This window comes from Tachypleus tridentatus, chromosome 9 (genome assembly GCF_004210375.1).
Source record: "Tachypleus tridentatus isolate NWPU-2018 chromosome 9, ASM421037v1, whole genome shotgun sequence".
Classification (NCBI taxonomy): domain Eukaryota; kingdom Metazoa; phylum Arthropoda; class Merostomata; order Xiphosura; family Limulidae; genus Tachypleus; species Tachypleus tridentatus.
The window spans coordinates 72,555,471-72,575,224 of record NC_134833.1 but is presented as its reverse complement, the minus strand read 5'-3'; the positions used below and the strand labels follow the sequence as shown (position 1 = coordinate 72,575,224).

Sequence of the window (19,754 nt, the reverse complement as noted above, 5' to 3'; positions counted from 1 at the left end):
CCTAAAGGAAAATAGAACCAAAACAGTGTACACAGAAATGCTTTCTAGCAATTAGGATTCTGACAACAAAATGTCTGGAAATGGTGATATAATCCATGATAAAAATGCTCCATCCAACACACGTTCCATCTATGTGTGCGAAAATCACTTATTTTAGTTTTGAATGCTAGAAAAGTTAAATGTGAATCTTGTGATGTTTGTTCAAATCGCTTCACAATTAATAAAGAACTCAACACCACGTCACTGGAATTAACTATGTTAATTTCAAAATTATCGCATTGCAGAATAGAACGTTTGTTGACCGTTGATAATTTGTGATAAACAGTTGCAAGTTTAGTTACCTTGCATAGTTAAAGGCCCGGCATGGCCAGGTGGGTTAAGGCGTTCTACTCGTAATCTGAGGGACGCGGGTTTGAATCCCGGTCGTACCAAACATGCTCGCCCTTTCAGCCGTGGGGGCGTTATAATGTGCGTTTAATCCCACCATTCGTTAGTAAAATAGTAGCCCAAGAGTGGGCGTTGTGTGGTGATGACTAGCTGCCTTCAGATAAGTTATATATTTGATTTAGCCAAATTATTTCATGTTAAGGATATTCGAATGAATCCACATGTGAGGGCCAGCGTTACATTGGCGTCAGGTTGAACAAATTTAATAACGCAGAGATGAAATCATGATAACATACCAACTGAATGTAATAATTCTTAAATAAAAAAGTATATAAAATAAAATAAGCCATAATATAAAAAACTTCATGTTTTAATTCTAAATATATTTGACGAGCTCAAGAGAAAACGTGGTGAAAATTAGATAAATGAACAAACACTGATTACATATTTTTCAAGTGTTTTTTCTTGACTGAAAACAACAGAGCTGTAATGACGCTTTGTACAAAAGTCACAGATGGGTAAACATTTTGAGCATGTTTTTATTTTTCTTCTCACGATGGATCATCAAAAGAAGTTTAAGTCAGTGTGCGTAAAAGTCCACTGAGATGAAGACTACGTCATTGGTGGCAACTTATTATGCGTCAGTTCTCTACCAATAGACACATGTTGTTACTGTCATGAGTTTGAGTAACATTATATTAAATTTAAATATTTATAAGATATCGATAATACAGAACAAAAAAGACTAAGGTCGAAACATGAAAAATTAAAATATAAATTGGGAAATTCCTTGTTCAATTGCAGGTCTTAGTATGGATGTATCGCTTACACCAGCGTATGGTTACCGCTGCATGTAACCAAACGCTTGTTTATTTCAAAATGTCGCGTAAAGCTTTATGAGGGTTAACTGTGAATAGTCTTTTGGTTTTCCTTTTTCTTTTGATTCTTTCGTTGACAACCAAGCTAGTAAGACGTGTCATTATTCATGTCCTTCTTAAAACTTACCAAGACTCCCACGGAGATTTAATCAGTAATCCTCGACGGTTTATACTCCTACTTTTCGCCACGTCAAATCATCACCTTCACCGACGAGTTTAAACATGGGATGCCATTTGATCCCACTACAACTAGGATCCTACAGCCCTTAACTACAGCCGACTTCGACTATTATGAAGCCCGTGGAATTCTGTTCCACTAATTACATGCGCTACCTCTAGGATCTCTAGAATATCTTGTCCGTGTTCCTAGGAGAGGTTTACCTAACAATTACTCCAGAAGAAATCGAACAACGAAATTGTAAAACCAATCTCCACGCCATCCATAAGATTCATTAAAGAGCCATATAAACACTAATCCATTTCATTAAAATTGTCACGACATCGAAAGACATTGTCGACCATATTCTCATCTATGGTGTCTCTTATCACCAAGTTCACTTCAAAGGAGAAAAAGAAACACACCAAAAACGATTTCTCTTCCCATCCTGTGTCTTTCATCTTTCATCATCAGATACCAGCCATAGAAATCACCCATGATAAACCCACAGCCGCCAACCAGCAAGCATCACAGTAAATCATAACCACAGACCAGACCACACAAACATAAATCCCAGAAACGCAAAACTCGTTGACCATGACTGTAGTCCCCACTTCTGTTAATCAGACTGTTTGGACTAAGTTTTGTAGGAGGCAGAAAGGCACCCTGACCCTTCCATCCTAATCCACTTCAAGATAATCAACAGATTTATATACAGATACCTCCTAATGAAATCGACCCTCGACGCCTATTTTCTCCAACACTACACAACCCAACGACTGCTTCCTTCTCAAGACATATCCCTTGAGGAACTAACTCTCCGCCCTGGCTCCACAAACAAACCGAAGACACAAAAACCAGTCGCTCTATTTTCCGTCGTCCTTCTTTAGCGATGACGACGAATCCAATCTTGCCACACATCCAAAACCTCTCCTCAGTAAATCTCACCAATTGCAAGTCAACACCTTTTATTGTCCGCCCCAGCCAAGAACAATCAAGTATAGCTGCACTTCATTTCCACGCACGGAATGAAGAAAAGAAATAGAACTCTCTGAGCTCCCCAGGTTGTCCCCCGAGATTTCCTAAACGATTCGAAAGAACTGCCAAGGCAAAAGCAAAGCCATTTCAATTTTAAATTGATTATTCAGATGGAAGGCAGCTATTTAGTAGCATCCATCACAAACTCTTGGTCTACTCTTGTCTGATGGGTTTATCGGATTTGCCTGTTATTTCATTGTAGTTCGTGTTTTTGCTGCAAGGGGTTGCGATCTGCAAGTCTTTAGCCTCAAATTCCAGTGTAGTCATCCATTGATAACTCGGTCCGAAACTATAAGCATTTTGAGAATTAAAATAATAATGGAAAAACTACATAAGCCATTTTAGGTGACATGAAAGAAAGAAAATGAGTCAGAATATTTATCTTTATCCCTGTCAGAATACTAGTTGGATGCAGCGCTTCCTTCAACGTTTTTTTCTTCTCTCTTCTAATATGTTTAATAACAAATGTTATCAAATTTTCTTTTAATGAAGTTTACATAAACCTTTGAAGAGGTCACATCGATTATAAAAAAAAAGGTTTATAGAAATATTTCCACACTTACTGAACTGTTCGGTTTCATCTCTGCAGTTAAACTAATGGAGCTTAATTTTTGTTTTTTACACAGGTACATTTACTAGCTGTATTTAAATCGGCAAGCTAATATGAAGGAAAACAGTGAAAACAAAGAATTAGTTTCTGAATGAAAATTCTTGTAATGTCAGACAAAGTGCGCATGATCAAGAGAGCACATGGAAACAGTGCGGTTCAGGAATAGTATAAGCATACAGCGAAGTGAAGAGTTATTACAACTTCTGCCAATATTCTTGGACTGACATAAGCTGCTAGTTTCGACTAAAGAACAGTTTTAGTTACAAGCCACAGACGTTATTGGCTTTCTATGAAAACGGCAGGTATTTCTAAATATTAAACTCAACTTTTAATCTTACTTCTATGACAGGAACAACTGAAAATATAGAAATGGTTTAAACACAAATAAATGGGAAAATATTATAAGTACCAAGCGAAAAATCAAAAATATAAATTAGCAAACGAAACAAAAGCATTAACTTCATTTCTCCAACAACTATTCATGTTCTTACAAAATAAAAATGAAGATAACGCATTTAACTTTTGAAATGTTACAGATTTCATGGTTAGTAAATTTGTATTTGTAATATATTTTTTTAGGAAAATAAGCGTCTTTTTTATTTAGGTCTCATTTTCTAACTACAACACAAAAGTTTTGGTTTGAATTTCGCGCAAAGCTACACAAGGGCTATTTGCGCTAGCCGTCCCTAATTTAGCAGTGTAAGACTGGAGGGAAGGCAGCTAGCTAGTCATCACCACCCACCGCCAAGTCTTCGGCTACTGTTTTACCAACGAATAGTGGGATTGACTGTGACATTATAACACCCCTACGGCTGATAGGGCGAGCATGTTTGGTGCAATGGGGTTTCGAACCCGCGATCCTCGGATTACGAGTCGGGTGCCTTAACCATCTGGCTCTGCTTGGCAACGACACAAAGACCCAACGAAATTCTTATACAACTATCCAAGGAGGTTCAATGTCAGTCAATACAGCAAATCACAATAACACCTTACACAGTTTTTAAAGAAAGTAGTATAAACAAGCGCAATGCAATTTCAGAATTTTCTTTAAAGTGTGATTGACAATAATTATGAAGTATGTGTTTTAACGTGCAATATTATAGAAATTTTACTGTCTGCTGACATAAAATGTAAGTCGAACTGTTTAGCTTCTTCCATTAGTGGAAAAATATTTTACAGGTTTGTTCTTAATATTGCACCCAATGTCGTAAATTATAAATATGAAATGAGTGGTGAATTAGCACCGTTTACGCTAATTGTTGCTAATTTTTGAGACTATAGACGAAAGGTTATTACTTAACAGTACCACCAGCATAAAGGCGACTATAATTGAGTAGTAAAATTTGACTATCATTCCTATAATACACCGCATCCGGTCTCTTTCAGTGAAAGATCTTGATCTTTTCACATAAACGATGTCTCATGCGTATATGCTGAATGGCAAGGTGAAAAATCTCGAAGCCCTAATCTTTAACTGCTGATGTGATGAAAGGAAGACAATCAGCAGCACCACCGACTACACGGCTGCTCTTAACCGAATACCATAAATGACTGCTATAGTTATAACACTCCCACAGCTGAAAGTGCAAGCACGTTAGACGGCATCGAGTAATGAACCTTACACTTTATGATAGGTAGAACAGTTCGCTAAACTAAACCACTAGGCTACATCTGAACCAAAGTATGGTATAATTAGTTATTTCGTTGTTTCCTGTAAAATATGAACATCATGGCTGTCAATATATAAATAAATCTAGAATATGTTTTTAGTCATTAGTATATTAATTATTTATCAGGTAATGAAATAAAACATTTTATTATATAGGGTACACATACATGAAAACCTTGCAGATGAAGCTACGACATTTTACAAGCTACTACAAATTATTTTAATTAACTATCAGTCTGAGTATTTGTATTTATATACGAAAATGTAACTCACAATCAATACACAGGAAATTTCCAAACAAGACCACTTATCCACTGTTACACTTATCATGGTTATTTATCTAAATCGACGATTTAAATTTTCTGAAACATAAGTCATAAAGATTAAGTAGATTAAATAATAAGTACCAAAGATTACTGAGGATATATGTACAAACCACACTACTAAACTAAATGGCGAAAGGTTTGTTATCGTCTGAAAAATTAGAACTAAATGTTAAACAACAAAATGAATGTTTTATTGCGAAAATGCTCAACAATTTTGTGCATTTTACAAATGTCCTTCGCCCTAAAAAGACAGAACGTCTACTTCGTTTTCATATTTAATAATTTATTGTATTGGTTGTTTTCGTATGTTTGTGTCAACTGATATCTGTTAGTGGCGGGCAACAGTTTATGAGGAAAGTACAGATTTAGAGGTTTGTTAAACCTTGAAACAAGTGTCGTTCACAGGTTTCTTGTGTGAGAGAGTACAGAATAGCGAAATGTACGCGATACAATCTTGAAATGGTTATGAAAAGTAAACTACATCTTGTAAAGATCGCTATATGATCATGATTCTCTAGTCCACTGGTCATGGATTCAATATATGACCAAACAATTAAAATAGCTCCAACTTAAGGTCGAACATATTTGCATTTTGTCTGCATGTTTGTAGATATAACAAAATTTATCACCAATATCATTAAGTACTTGTACTTTTCTCACAAATGGATCAAACTTATAATTCTATACAAGTGATTGTTGGTCAGTGCGACACTATTAAAAATAGTAGTATCTGTGGCAGTTTAATTATAGTTTTGTAGTTCATCCAGATCCGGATTAAGGTTCAGTGGGGCCCTAAGCCCACGTGATATTTAGGAATAATAATAATAATAAAACTAATAACGACAATAATAACTCAGTCTTTCCTCTTTTCTGCTGGCTATACGACCCATAATTTTTTACTTGGGTGATTGGAGCCCTAGGCTCAGGTCTATGCGTTAATCCGGTACTGGATACATGGGAGCTTTCAAAAAACAGGTTTACTTGTGCCATATATTAATATGATATGGAACCCAGTTGCACAGTCTTTCATAGATGCAAAGTAGTGATCAGTGTAATATCCTCGGACGGTGATGGACTACAAACCACTAATATTTCGGACTGGCTACCAAAACGTCCTGGTCTAAGCCTCATAGAACACATCTGCTTGCTCTATGGACACTGTGTATTACAACAACTCAGAGAGCTTGGCGACGAGCTGACTGAGAATGGGATAGAATCTCTTACAGCGTTCTTTGTGAGTGATGAAATGTGTCCCAAGGAGAGCAGAGACTACTGTTACTGCCAATAAGGAAATGTTAAGTATTGTTTCTTTCCCAAAATGACTGTTTTAAATACACTTACTCAGTCAGACTAAATGCTGACCACACTGAGAAAGTATTCATGTTCTACTGATTAAGAGTTGTATGTTGTCAGTGTAATTAAATCAATAAGTGTTTTTAAGATTTAATGAATAAACGGTGTTCATACGATACACCAATATTTCAGACGTTTCTAAAATTAAATTGTACGATACTGCCCGTCACTATTTTGCCGTACTATATATTTACATACATACATATATATATATATATACACGTTTTTTATTGCGTTTTTTTCGTGTAACCGGTGCATAGTATCATAACCGGTTCTACGTAATTGTATAACTGCAGATAATAGCAATTATCTCGTTTGCATGTGTCGTAGGTGTTGTAATTCACTTTATAAGGACGCAATTTCAATTCTTTGAAGTTATATAAAGTGTTTATTTACTTCTTCAGCTTTGTTTTCAAGTCTTTTGTATAGCAAAGAAAACGTATTTTGTACAACTAATTTTAATGTTTTTTTACAAATAAATTACATGAAAAAACTGTTTGTTGAATTTCGGGCAAAGCAAATCGAGGGCTATTTTCTCTGTTTGTTTGTTTTGCAATTTCGCGCAAAGTTACACGAAAACTATCTACGCTAGAGGGAAGGCAGCTAGTCCTCATCATCCACCTTGGGCTATTCATTTACCAACAAATAGTGGGATTGACCGTCACATAAAACGCCCCCACGGCTGAAATGGCGAGCACATTTGGTGCGACGGGAATTCGAACCCGCGACCTTTAGATTACGAATCGAGCGTCCTAACCATCCGGCTACGTCGGGTCTCCATCTACCCTGTCCACTCGTAGGATACTGTAATAGAATAGCAGGATTTGGCTGTCAGTCTTAAAATGTACCGAAAACCCCAAATTGCGATAACGGCAATAACGGAGTATGAACCAAACCTCTGATCCACAGTACGACACGTTAACCACCTATCAACAACTTATTCAATCACTATCAGAACATCTTGACCATAATACTGATTCACACAAATAGAATAATTATGTTTAGCTATTGAATTCCTACACCACTTAACACATTTGTCAGGAACCGCGGCCTCAGTTTCATTTAACAAAAACATCTTCAGAACGTCATGTTATAAACAGAGCATAATTCCAAGAGCTCATGTTAAAATATGACATACTCAGATAATAAGACTTATTAATTGGTCGGCTACCGTACAAATGCGAAAACAATCGTACTACATATATATTAGTTACTGAAACACCTAAAGATTGGTCTTGTTGTCAATCCATATTTGTTACTTGTAAATTCTAGTGCCAGAAAACATAAACCAAATGCTCAGTTTAAATGTTGATCAACAAAAAATAAATTAATTACGTAACTGTTTGATACAGCAAAAATCTTTTAAGTACATAAAACGAATAGCATTACAATAGCTATTGAGTTTGTTAGTGTTTGGTTTATTTCTCTAATTGGAAACATGTGGTTTACAAAATATTTTAGTGACAAAACATTATTTTTCAATCATTTTCTAACAAGATTTTAAATAATTTATTCCATCCAATTTTAATTATAAGAATAAAACAATTTTTGCAATTCTTGTAGAAATTTATAGTGGAAAAAATATGATATTGTTTTTTGAATATTACAAGCAATTACTTGTATATATTTCACACAAGTTGTTTAACCAACTTTGACTTACCTGAATCAGAGCGGTCATTATTATTAGACTTGCGACACCTCCTTACAAGCGTATTTGAGAAACTTCAAAGCCAATTACACGAAACTCTATTTAGATGTATTTAAAATACTGTGGGTGAAGATGAAAACACTAGACAGTTGAAGTGAAGTTATGTCAAATGTAATGTGGTTGATATATAGTAATATCTTCTTCTTTACTTCCATTCACAAGTTCTTAGAATTGTATTTGCATAGAAATGGACAAGATCGAAAAATATTAGCAACTTTATTCGTTTCTACGCCCGAACAAGCAAGGATGAGTGTGAAATTAATATAAAGAAATTACAACTTCCAAAAATCCCAAGAGCATTATAATTTGGTGCGACGGTAATAAACAAAGAAAAAACACAACAATAGACAATTGATATTTCATTCTCATTTTAATGCGCTTAATGAGGTCGCTTCAGTAAGACAGACAAAATTAAATAACATTTTAAAGATACATGACTACTTAAGTCAAGTAACTCATATGACAACAGGTTGAAATTAACAAACACAAATTATTAAAAATCATTCCTTCAAGAAATATACCAATAACTCGAACTTACCTTCTTCCCAGAGTGTTTTGGTCAATATATGCGTAATAAATCAGCAAAAACATATTTATGATACAGCATTTCACTCTAAAAATATCAACGATAATTTACGTAAAAGAAATTTGACGAACTTTATAAACATACATTTATCACAAGTGTTTTACAACAGTGCCCACAAGTGAGTAATTTGTAAGATTTTTCTGATACCCTTATTTTTCAGTCATGCTACGATTTCAGGATATACTTAAGCCACAAAATTTTCTTATTTAATATTTTGTTTGAAAATTCCGCTTGCTTTTACTCGACTCGTGATAATAGATATTTTCATGATTTTAGGAATCTGTCCATTTTGTAAATCACAGAAAAATGTGTAACTACTGGAAACGACTTGGAGCACAAAGATCACGAGTGACAAAAATAAAATTAATTACAATGATCGTAGTTTTGCATCTCCAGACACTTTAGACTTTCTTCGATGTTTAGACTGTTCAAGTTCATTGATACAATACTAAAATCCAACATTTTTGTCTCAATAAGTTTCATAAAACCTTTGTAAGTGGCTTCTCTTTCTACCTTTGTTAGACGTGTTTCTAGCTAACGTCCCAACAATAACGTGATTTGAATAGAATGAACGTAGAGTCTCATCTGCCCAGTTTTTGTAGGATGTGTCATTATTAACTTTGGTAAAGCCATGCATAATGATGTTTCCTAACTTACTACAGAATGAGTGCTCGAAGATAGAAGAAGATGCATTTCTACCCTATCTGTAGTAAATTAATTATTGGATAGTTAAAATATTGTCTGGTCGTAAACATCCCCAAACAGAGCTTAAAGGCGCATCTTCAACTTCAGTAATATAAGCATCATCTCCTGATTGGCTCACACTCGCTGCTACCAATGATAATTTCACAACAATTTCGTCAAATGGCACACGGTTTAGTTTGTTACTAACAACTGAATAAAGGTGCTTATCTGTATTATCACTCCAATTTTATCATAATCTTTAACGGTATCATTTCTTAAGTAGATACATTTATATATACAGCAAAATCCAATTAAACTAGTTGTAAAATTCCATATTTAAACAACTAAATTTAGATATCGCATTAACATCTTTATTCAGTTCCTAATTATCTTTAAAAGCTGTAAGACATTGTAATAGAAAAGAAACGCGTTATCCTCTCAGGATTACGTTATACAACAGTAAAGCTGGGTAGTTGCCTATATTTGTAATTACAATGTAAAATGGAAGTTTCAACATGAACAATGAAGTCTTAGTGGCGGAAAAATAAAGTAATATTTCATTATATCAGCCACTATTTAATTCTGTTCTACTTACTGTACACTTGGCATGTTTGACGAGAATTGTTGGCTTACCAATCGAAACACGAGAAATTATGATGGCGACTAACCAAATATAATCACAATGAATAATCAACAAATATTGAAGTCGTAGGTAGTATTACCCATTGAGCAATTGCCCGTGGCCCACACACATATAAGGACCCCTGATGTTAAGCCCTCTAATCTACTTCTCAGTTTTCTTATCATTATAGAGTCCCATTTATTAAATTCTCCCCGGAGCTCCAGAATGACTACGTTCGACCCTGATCAAAATTACGAACTATACAGTATCTTTTAAAGTAGTAAATAGATTCTTACAAAATACATGTAGTAGCAATATTCTACAGAACAAAGTGTTGAAAAGTATTGAATAAGAAAAAAAAAAAGTGTAAGACAAGCCAAAGAGGAGAAAGCAATAAACAAAAACATTTCAGAGTAGGCTTTGAGTTCGCCATTTTCTTCCCTGTAGATATTTTGTTTTATTTAGGTACAGCAAACAAGCAATTGAAGAATTTAGTTACACAATTAGACTTATAAGAACATTTGCGTTTTGTCGATCTTCAGTCTTTTTAAAAAATAACATAAATGTATCTTAAAAGAAACGTGTATTTAATTAAATATGAAAGCGACATGTAGTACTTCTTCCATAAATATATATAATTATACGTATTTCTTTGCACTACGTTTTATATTTTACCATAAACGTATACTTTATATAAAAAAATATATTGCATTTAGTAATCAAACTGTAACTGATTTGCGTGCGGTTAAGTTTAACAGAACGCTCAAAATATAATTTTTTATATATTTTTTAATTATCTAAGATCTGTCTGATCACAGTAGTAGCTATAAACCGTCTCGACGTCTAATGACAGGAAAGTCTAGTAAGTGTTGTTTTCTTTTTTAACGTTCTGCATTGTAAATATCTCGTTTCGCTTTTGGCTAAAGGCAGTACTTGATAGCAGACATGGGAGGTAAAACACTACACCTGACACAAGTTATATAAGTTATGGTCACGTGACAAAAATATCGTCTTTCTTCGCATGAGTTTAACCAACATGAAAATGAATGCTCAGGCGTTGGAAGCATATGAATCTTTTATCAATCCAATAAAGCAAGAAATTTCTACCAAAAACTTGAAATTATAGCCGGGTGGGTTAGTGTAACGGTCCATAGAAGCTACTTATAGAAACACAGTTTTAAAAATAGTTGATTATTGCCATACTTGACGAAAAGTTGTGAGGTAAAAAATGAACTTTATGAAGTTATCATAAACAACGTGCTTTAAAGGGTGCGAGTCGAAACCAGATGTCTAAAGAACCAAGGAACAACGAAACAAAGCATACCTACACTATTTTTAGTCTCATATTGTTAGTAAAAATTAACTTATGAACACATACTAGATTAAATGATAAATCATACACCTAGTGATCAAGACGTGTGGATTCAGACATCTGCACAGCCGGGCCGATAACGCATAAGTATTTAGTTGTGGAATTAATTTAATGAAAAAAAAAAAGAGGCTGTCAAACGTTTTAGATAAAATTGGCACTCACATGTTCGACTACTGGGAGGTGTTGTAAGTTCTAATATGAAAACGTACTAGATTATTTAGGTTACTAAATCCACACCGTAACAAGCTTCATAATGCAGCTGTATTTTTCACAGTTTTCTGACCACGAAAGGGCCATTCTACAGAGTAATACTATTGTATTTGAATTATTTTCACACTTTTGGTCTGATGTGTTTAGCCAAAACATCAAACGCTTACGATCTTCTGTTAGCCAATCAGAGTTATCATCTTTAATGAGCTACTATTATTTTACGTATTTTCGTGCTTTTTTAATCTCCCCATGAGTATGCCTATGGCAAATAAAAAAAAATCTCTATTTTCAAAAGTGCGAAGTTTTAAGTTTAAAATGTAATTCGTGTACTTGCGTGGCACTAGAAATAGATTATTTAACATGCTGTGTGTTTTATTTAAATATCCACAATCACAGCTTTACTCTTATCAAAACAATATATCGGAGTACTATAAGCTTCTCACTAGCCAGTGGCGACAACATGGTTATCTTAGTCGTATTTCCCAACCGGACTTCATACGTCAGTAATCCCTCACGTCCTCTAACCTCAGATAGTTGTGAACTATTCGAGGTCAGAGATTACGAGAACAAAACCAATACGTAGTTACTCATCCCAGTCTGTATTTGCAGGGCTTGTCTTATCACCTGCTCTAAACAACAGTCACATCAGACTGATTTACTACTCCTTCAACAACCATGGGTGCTAGCGCATTGTGAAAAGTTTGGTAAGTTATTTGGAATGCCGTGACCCTTTAAGAACACACATATATGACAATGCCCTGCTTAAAGTACTGCTAAAAATTAACTTTTCCAGCATTAAATTACGACGTTGAAATGTACTTGGATAAGGGAGTCCATAGGTGTGATCTTGCGATTTACAAAAAAATAAACTAGTTTCAAAAGATATTATACACCAGACTTCATATAACATTGCTAATTGACATTTAAAATTTCATTCAAATGTCCTCTACAATAGGTAACTATTGTCACGTAACTATTTTAATAATAAACTTCGCTAGCTCTTCACGAAGCGTTTAATCGCAATATGCAAATTATTAAGTGGCATAATAATGTTCTTTGTTAAGTAAAAAAAGAGTAAAATAAAAATCTTCTGTCTTGTACTTTATATTTTGTCACATGCAAAGGTTTGATCTCAGACAGTAACCAGTAAGTGTTAAAAGCCCCGGCTGGTACAGCGGTAAATCTACGGATTTATAACGCTAGAATCAGGGGTGCGATTCCCCTCCATGGACTCAGCAGATAGCGCGATTACAAGTATATGATTCTCTGTTTTCAAATTTATGTTTTATATGTATGCTTTTCTATCTTTCTTTCAGTATATACATAATACGGGAGCATAAATACATAAAAGTATATATCTATATTTATACGTGTGTGGAAATACTTTTTTCTTCTTGCTTCCTGTAAAAAAGTTTGGCTAAAAATGTGTCTATATTCCATCTCAGCCGACAATTTAAAATAAATTCAAAGAAAGAGATCAAATACACTCCTGGCTTAAAAGCAGCACTTAAATACACATGTATGGAAAAAGTGTTGGGTCTTGAAACTGTCTCGTGCACAGCAAATGTAACGTAAGAAGAAAGGGAAGAGTTTGAAGGTTCTGCAGCACTAGGTCCGGGTGTATAATTACTGCTGTACTGATGTCATCGGACATATCTCGTTTTACTGACATGTGTACAGAATCAACACGTGAGTTGCTGTTTGAAGTTCGACTTGTACTGTACAATTATTATACAGAGCGGTAGGAACGCCATATGGCGTGTTTCGTAAGGGCAATGTTCAAGTTCAGTGTTATTATTATTATGTGTGTATTAAATCCAAACAATACCACTGACGGTGCACCGAAATATCAAGTGTATAATTCGATCAATTCATTAAGAAAAATTCGAAACAAACATCTACCTTGTTTTTGTTGTTCGTTATTATGATTAGAAAATGAAACGAAACCAGTTTTCACTTCAATAACGTGATAAGCGAAACTGAAGATTCACATTTCTTTCATCGTTAAATTGAGCTTTCTATTTTCGTCCATAGTTTTTCTCGCTTCTCAATATTGTGCTTTGCTGTGTGTGGCAAATAATACACATATAAATTTTCAAAACAACAAGGTATTACACAATAAGTTGATAGTATGACTCAATGAACAATAAAATTATAATTTTTGTTTTCGAAAATATTAGTAGTAATACGAATGCTTTAAACTACGTAAAAAACCTATAAACGTGTGATTGTAAGTACTTGCTAAATAAACATCATACTTTAGCTTTTATTCTACAGCGAATAGTCCTTTTGTGAATCTATACAGCATTTCCGAAATATCTGTGTGAACTTCATGGGTACTGCACTATAACACTCGGTTTACGTATACTAGTTACTGATATGTACTATGAAATACAGCGCGAAATGGAATTGACATAATCTAGTGACAACTCGCCTCGAAGATTCACAATAAGAGTGATGATACACGTTTACCATTTAGTCAGTCCATCAAGAGTTGACGGAGGGTGTTGTTGCCTAGTTGCTTTACCTCCAACATACCAGTTCAAAATTATGTACGGCTATATGCATTCAGTCAGTTGCAGAATTTTGCACGAAACGTTTAAAGCAACAAAAAAAAACTTTAATTTATATTACTTGTTATATTACAATCCAGCTCACGATGAAAATTATTTGTCATAAAACATAAATTTTTAGCTTTGTGCGAAATTAAAAAAAACAACAAATTTTATTATCTTTTTTACATTAATAGCGTCTTTTACTGTTTGTTTTTAACTTAAGCACAAAGGTACACAGGAAGTGGGCTATCTGTACTCAGCCCACAATCGGTGTCGAAACGTGATTTCTTGCGGTGTAAGTCCACAGACGTACTGCTGTGCCACTGGATGCGTATGGTGTACTACTGATATAAGGTTCACCAGTTTTACACGTATCATAGTTTGAGATTCCCTTTTCTAAATAAATATTTGCACCTATTTAATTATGTTTCTCTTTTACTTTCTGTAGATGATGAAGCACCTTCCTTAACAAGTACCTATAATTCTGGCTAAACGCCGATGTCTTGCTGATGTAATGGGCCATGGTCAGATAAAATAACTGGTGATGGTTGTGCATCGTTTCTAACCAAGTATCAGTATTTAATAAACGGAATAAATATTAGCTATCGGGTTGGCATGTTTTTGTTCGGATTAAAAACATAATTATGGAGCAAGTCATCATGACAGATCCAAGTGTATAACTTAGCCCAGCAAACCATTACACTCGACACATAACTGTGGCACACAATCATGCTTAACTACGAAAAATCACACTTTCTGTACCTTCATCTGCTGGGAATGTCTAATTACATTGCAATGATTACACATTAGTAAACCTTGCTAAAACACTCCTTTCTAGTGATACGCTGCTCATTGTGCATCTCATGAAAAAGACTCATGTAACACATAAAACTGCTGTGACATTTTGTTTTATTCAGCTAAAGGACTAACACCCAGTAGCTTGCTAGTAAATCAGCACTTTTCCAACTCAAACTTCTACTCTACATTAAAACTTTATATTCACCAAGTTTATCAGTTCTCTCTCAATGAGAACTTGGCTTCTTATCGTAAGTGTTCATAAATTTTCCAATATAAAATAAAAAAAGGGATATATTTTAGTTCATAAGAAAGATTGGTTACCATAATAATATCACATTCGTGTATTCGCACGAATTGAACAAATGTTTAAAGTTCGACATTCGTTCTAAATATTTTTCTGCAACTTCTGGTTGAGCAGAAATATAATGTTATGACGTTTTTCGAAATAGCATAAAATATAATTATGCCTTTTTTTAAAAAAATAGCAAGCCATAGCAAGATTTTCAATTAGAGCAAAACAAAAACCCATCTAACAGGGATAAAATACTATCATTTTATTTCCCTGTATACTTGTGTGATGAGCTTAAGAAAAACAACACATTCCAAAACGTACATTATCTAGCTCAAACAAAAAAAGTTGTCCTCTTTGGCTTTCATCAGAGTTTGCGATTTATATTTATCTGAGCTTTTACAAAATGTTGACCATAAAAACTATCCAATAGGATATATATATTTTAGAAGGTAAGCAACTACGAATAAGTAATGCTTACCCAACATTTAAACTGAAAATAAAACTACGAAAAGTTCGTTGTTCATATAGATGACTTTAAATACTCTGCTTCTAAACCTAGAGTTTATCAAGCTCTCTAGCTCACTGTATGTATAATTGATAATGTACCCTATTAATTTAAAACTAATTAAACTGTTAGAACTGTTTCAAGATTCTGACTTATCATAGCAGCGCAATAAAAATGATCATACTAACAATACATGCAAAATAAGATGCACGTGTTTCTAGATTTTAAGTTTTATTGTTCACTGAATATTTAAAACATCTACATCTTCCAAAATAATTTTAGCATGAACCTGTTATGAAACAGACAAACGCTGCAATTTTAAAAATAGCAGGTTACACAGTCTAATCTTCTCCAGCTAGCTGTTCACTTTTCAAACCACTAGCACGTGTTCCAGTAGTACAACACATAGGTTAATACTACGATAAAAATGATTCTACATTTAACTATCCACAATTATTTTGGTAGCACATAAACGTAGAGTTGAGTAACTTGTTTTAAGTATCATGTTTTCAGGAACATTATTTTTGTAACTTTAATTCAACACATGCACTGCTGAGAATAAAGCACTGTACTTTGTAATTGCTGTTAATCATACATTGCTTAAAGATAACTCACTCATTTGAACTAAAATGCTATAGCTCATGAATTATTTCTACTGTAAAGATGATCACAATATTGCATATCATATATCCAGTTCTGCTAAGCCTTGTTATAATCACGGAAGAAACGTACATTTATCAAAATACTGTACGTTAATTAGTATTTGGATCACAACAGTTGTTCACTACCAAATTACAAATTCACAATTCCATTTAAACAGAAAGAAAAATGTAAAAACCAGAGAGAATTTAACAGAACAGTATTAAAAGTATAAGATTTACTTATTCAACAGCTTAACTTATGATGTTTTTCGATTATTTATTATTTCCTAAAATTAAAATAAGTTTTTACTTTAACCCTAAGAAAATTATAGGGAGCGTATATTTACTTCCAATTTTTATTATTTTAATTTTTATTGTTAATTGTTGTATTGGACAATAAGCACAGCAGTAATCGATTTGAAAATCTATTTGATAATTCCTCTAAGCAAACTTTCCAACACTATGATTTGATAACGTTAATTTCCTAAAAAAATGTAATGTTAATACATTATTTTTTCGCGATTATCTCTGTTTTCCAGTACTCGAACCAACCAGATGTCTTTGATGACTTCGCCGACTCAACTGGCTGCTATTTCCGGTGTTTAATATACAAAAAAAGATATACAGATGGAGAACGTGGGAGTTCCTATGAGGTGTGTGATAGGATGACAACATTCAAGACTTTATACAAAGTAGTCGTAATTTTACGGTGCCCATAGTTTAGGTTATTCTCAGACAATTTTTATTATTTAATAATGGAAATAACCAAATAAATATCAGGACAAAGAGATCATCCTACTTATGCATTTTTCCTTATTCAAATTCTCATTTATGTTGAGTTAGAATACTTTAGATAAAAGAAACAGAGCCTTCGTTCTTTAAAAAACTGATTAAGCAGAGTTTCCATATCAAATCTACTTATAGGCTTCCTAATCTCCTAGTATTAGATTCAGCGGACTTGTATTATTTAAATCAAACAGAAGTAGATAGGATGTTAGATATTATTGTTCGTTTCGTTAATAATATTGGTTATATTAGTTAGTATATCAGAGGCATTTAGTTTTTGTTTCCATTTGTCTTTTTATCATTATTATTCTTTAATTATAAATATCAGTTGGAAAATTTACTCTGTTTGTTTTAGAACAAAGCCGATTTGGACTATTTGCTAAGGCCACCGTAGGGAATCGAAACCCGGATTTTAGCGCTTAAAGTCCGGAGTACTTTTAGCTTTGAACTTGTATTTAGCACTAAATTAAGTCTTCTAAGCTGGTCGAATCTAATATGATATTATCGGGTTTATGGCCGAATATATTGTAAACATTAAAGGTGCTCGAATGATGAAATAATGCATTCTAAACTTTACAAGTAAAAAGATGAGAAACGTATACTTAATTAGTTATATTGATAACAAGGTTAAGTTTTTGTGACGCTGTAAGTGCATAACATACCCTGTTCCGAAGCTATTATTATTCACTTTACTGTTTCTGAAGTGGCAAAACAAAAACAGAAGATAAATGCTTCTTTTTGTGTGTTCGTTCAACCTATACTATTTTATTGTTTAATTGAAGCGAATTGAAACATCGTGAATGTACACTATATGCCATGTATTATACAACAAATCATCAGATCTTATACACTGCTGTCCAAAATCTTAAGTCCAATGAACACAAAGAAAAACATGCATTTTGCGTTGTTAGACTCAACCACTTATTTGAGTAGAGTTTCGAAAGATGAAAATAAGAAAAGGGAAAATAAAAATAAAAAACTTTTTTAGGATTTAATATAGAAAATGTGAACACTATGAAATTAGCCTAAATACTAGCTGATCAAAAGTTTAAGACCATACGAAAACGAAGTCCTAAACAGGGTAGGAAATGCCCAACAAGAGGTCTCAGTAGTGAGTTGCACTGCCATCATTGCGAATAACTTCAAACATATGCTTTGGCATGGTCGATATAAGCGTTTGCAGAAGGGTGGCTAGAATGTTATTCCAAGTGGTGATGATGACTTCACGAAGATCATGCACTGTTTGGAATTGACGTCCATTTTTATCGACTTCCCTTGCCATCCACCCTCAAACATTTTCAATGGGATTCAGTTCGGGCGAACACGCTGGATAGTCCAAAAGAATCACGTTATTCGTTATGAAAAAGTCCTTTGTCCTGCGAGCATTTTGGATTGCAGCGTTGTCCTGCTGAAAGATCCAGTCATTTCCACAGAAGCGAGGGCCTTCAGTCAGTAAAGATGCTCTCTCCAACATGCCAATGTAGCCAGCTGCTGTTTATCCTTCCATGGTACATTGGAGCGAGAAAGCACCCCAGATCATGATGGAACCTCCTCCAATGTGTCGTGTAGAAAATGTCTCAGGTGGGATATCCTTATCGTGCCAGTAATGTTGGAAGCCATCTGGACCATCCAGGTTAAATATTTTTTCATCAGAGAACAAAACCTTCATCCACTTTTCTACGTCCCATGTATGATGCTTCTCAGCATAGTTTAACAGAGCTGTTTCGTGGTGTAGAAGGAGGCGTGGCCTTTGAAGACGTTTACGGTTTTTAAAGCCTTTCTCTCGTAGATGCTGTATTATTGTTCTTGAGCTGCATTCTGTGTCCGTAAGAGCCTTAATTTGGTTCGATGATCGATTGGTGTCTTGCCGGACAATCTCTCGAATCCTCTTGCTCAACGCCGGCGAAATGTTCTTGGGCCGACCACTTGAAATTCTCGTTCCGTATCCCTCAGGGTCTTTTAAGAAATTTCCAACAGCAGTTTTACTTCGCCCAATCTCACCAGCGATGGCACGTTAAGAGAGACCTTGCTTTTGCAGCTCGACAATTCTGCCACGTTCAAACTGTGTGAACTTTTTAGCCTTTGCAATGTTTTTATCCAATGTAACACAGGAGATGTCAGTGGGACTAAATTTCGTTATGTGTTTACCGATTAACGCTTCGTTTCAGTATGGTCTTAAACTTTCGACCAACTAATATTTAGGCTCATTTCATAGTGTTCACATTTTCCCTATTAAATGTTAAAAACGTTTTTTTTATTTTTATTTTCATCTTTCGAAGCTCTACTCAAATAAATGGTTGAGTCTAACAACGCAAAATGCATATTTTTTCTTTATGTTCATTGGCCTTAAGATTTTGGCCAGCAGTGTATGTAGTTCATACAAAAAACAAACGTTGTTTCTTAACATTTACATTATTAACAACCTATTTATCACCCACTTTTCAGTGTTTCGATACACTCATACTTTAATAATATCTCTTATAAATCTGTGAAAATGGTTTGTCAATACTTCATGAATACTGCTTTTCCCCGTTATACATGACATACGTTTGAATTGAAAAAATTGAGACAGTTGCT

The 19,754-nt window shown here is 34.2% G+C and overlaps 1 protein-coding gene across 4 annotated transcripts in view; it reads right to left on the bottom strand.

The window, feature by feature from the left end:
* LOC143225484 (transcriptional enhancer factor TEF-1-like) overlaps positions 1–19,754 on the bottom strand; it is a 127,480-nt gene that overhangs the window by 76,050 nt on the left and 31,676 nt on the right. The window lies entirely within an intron of this gene.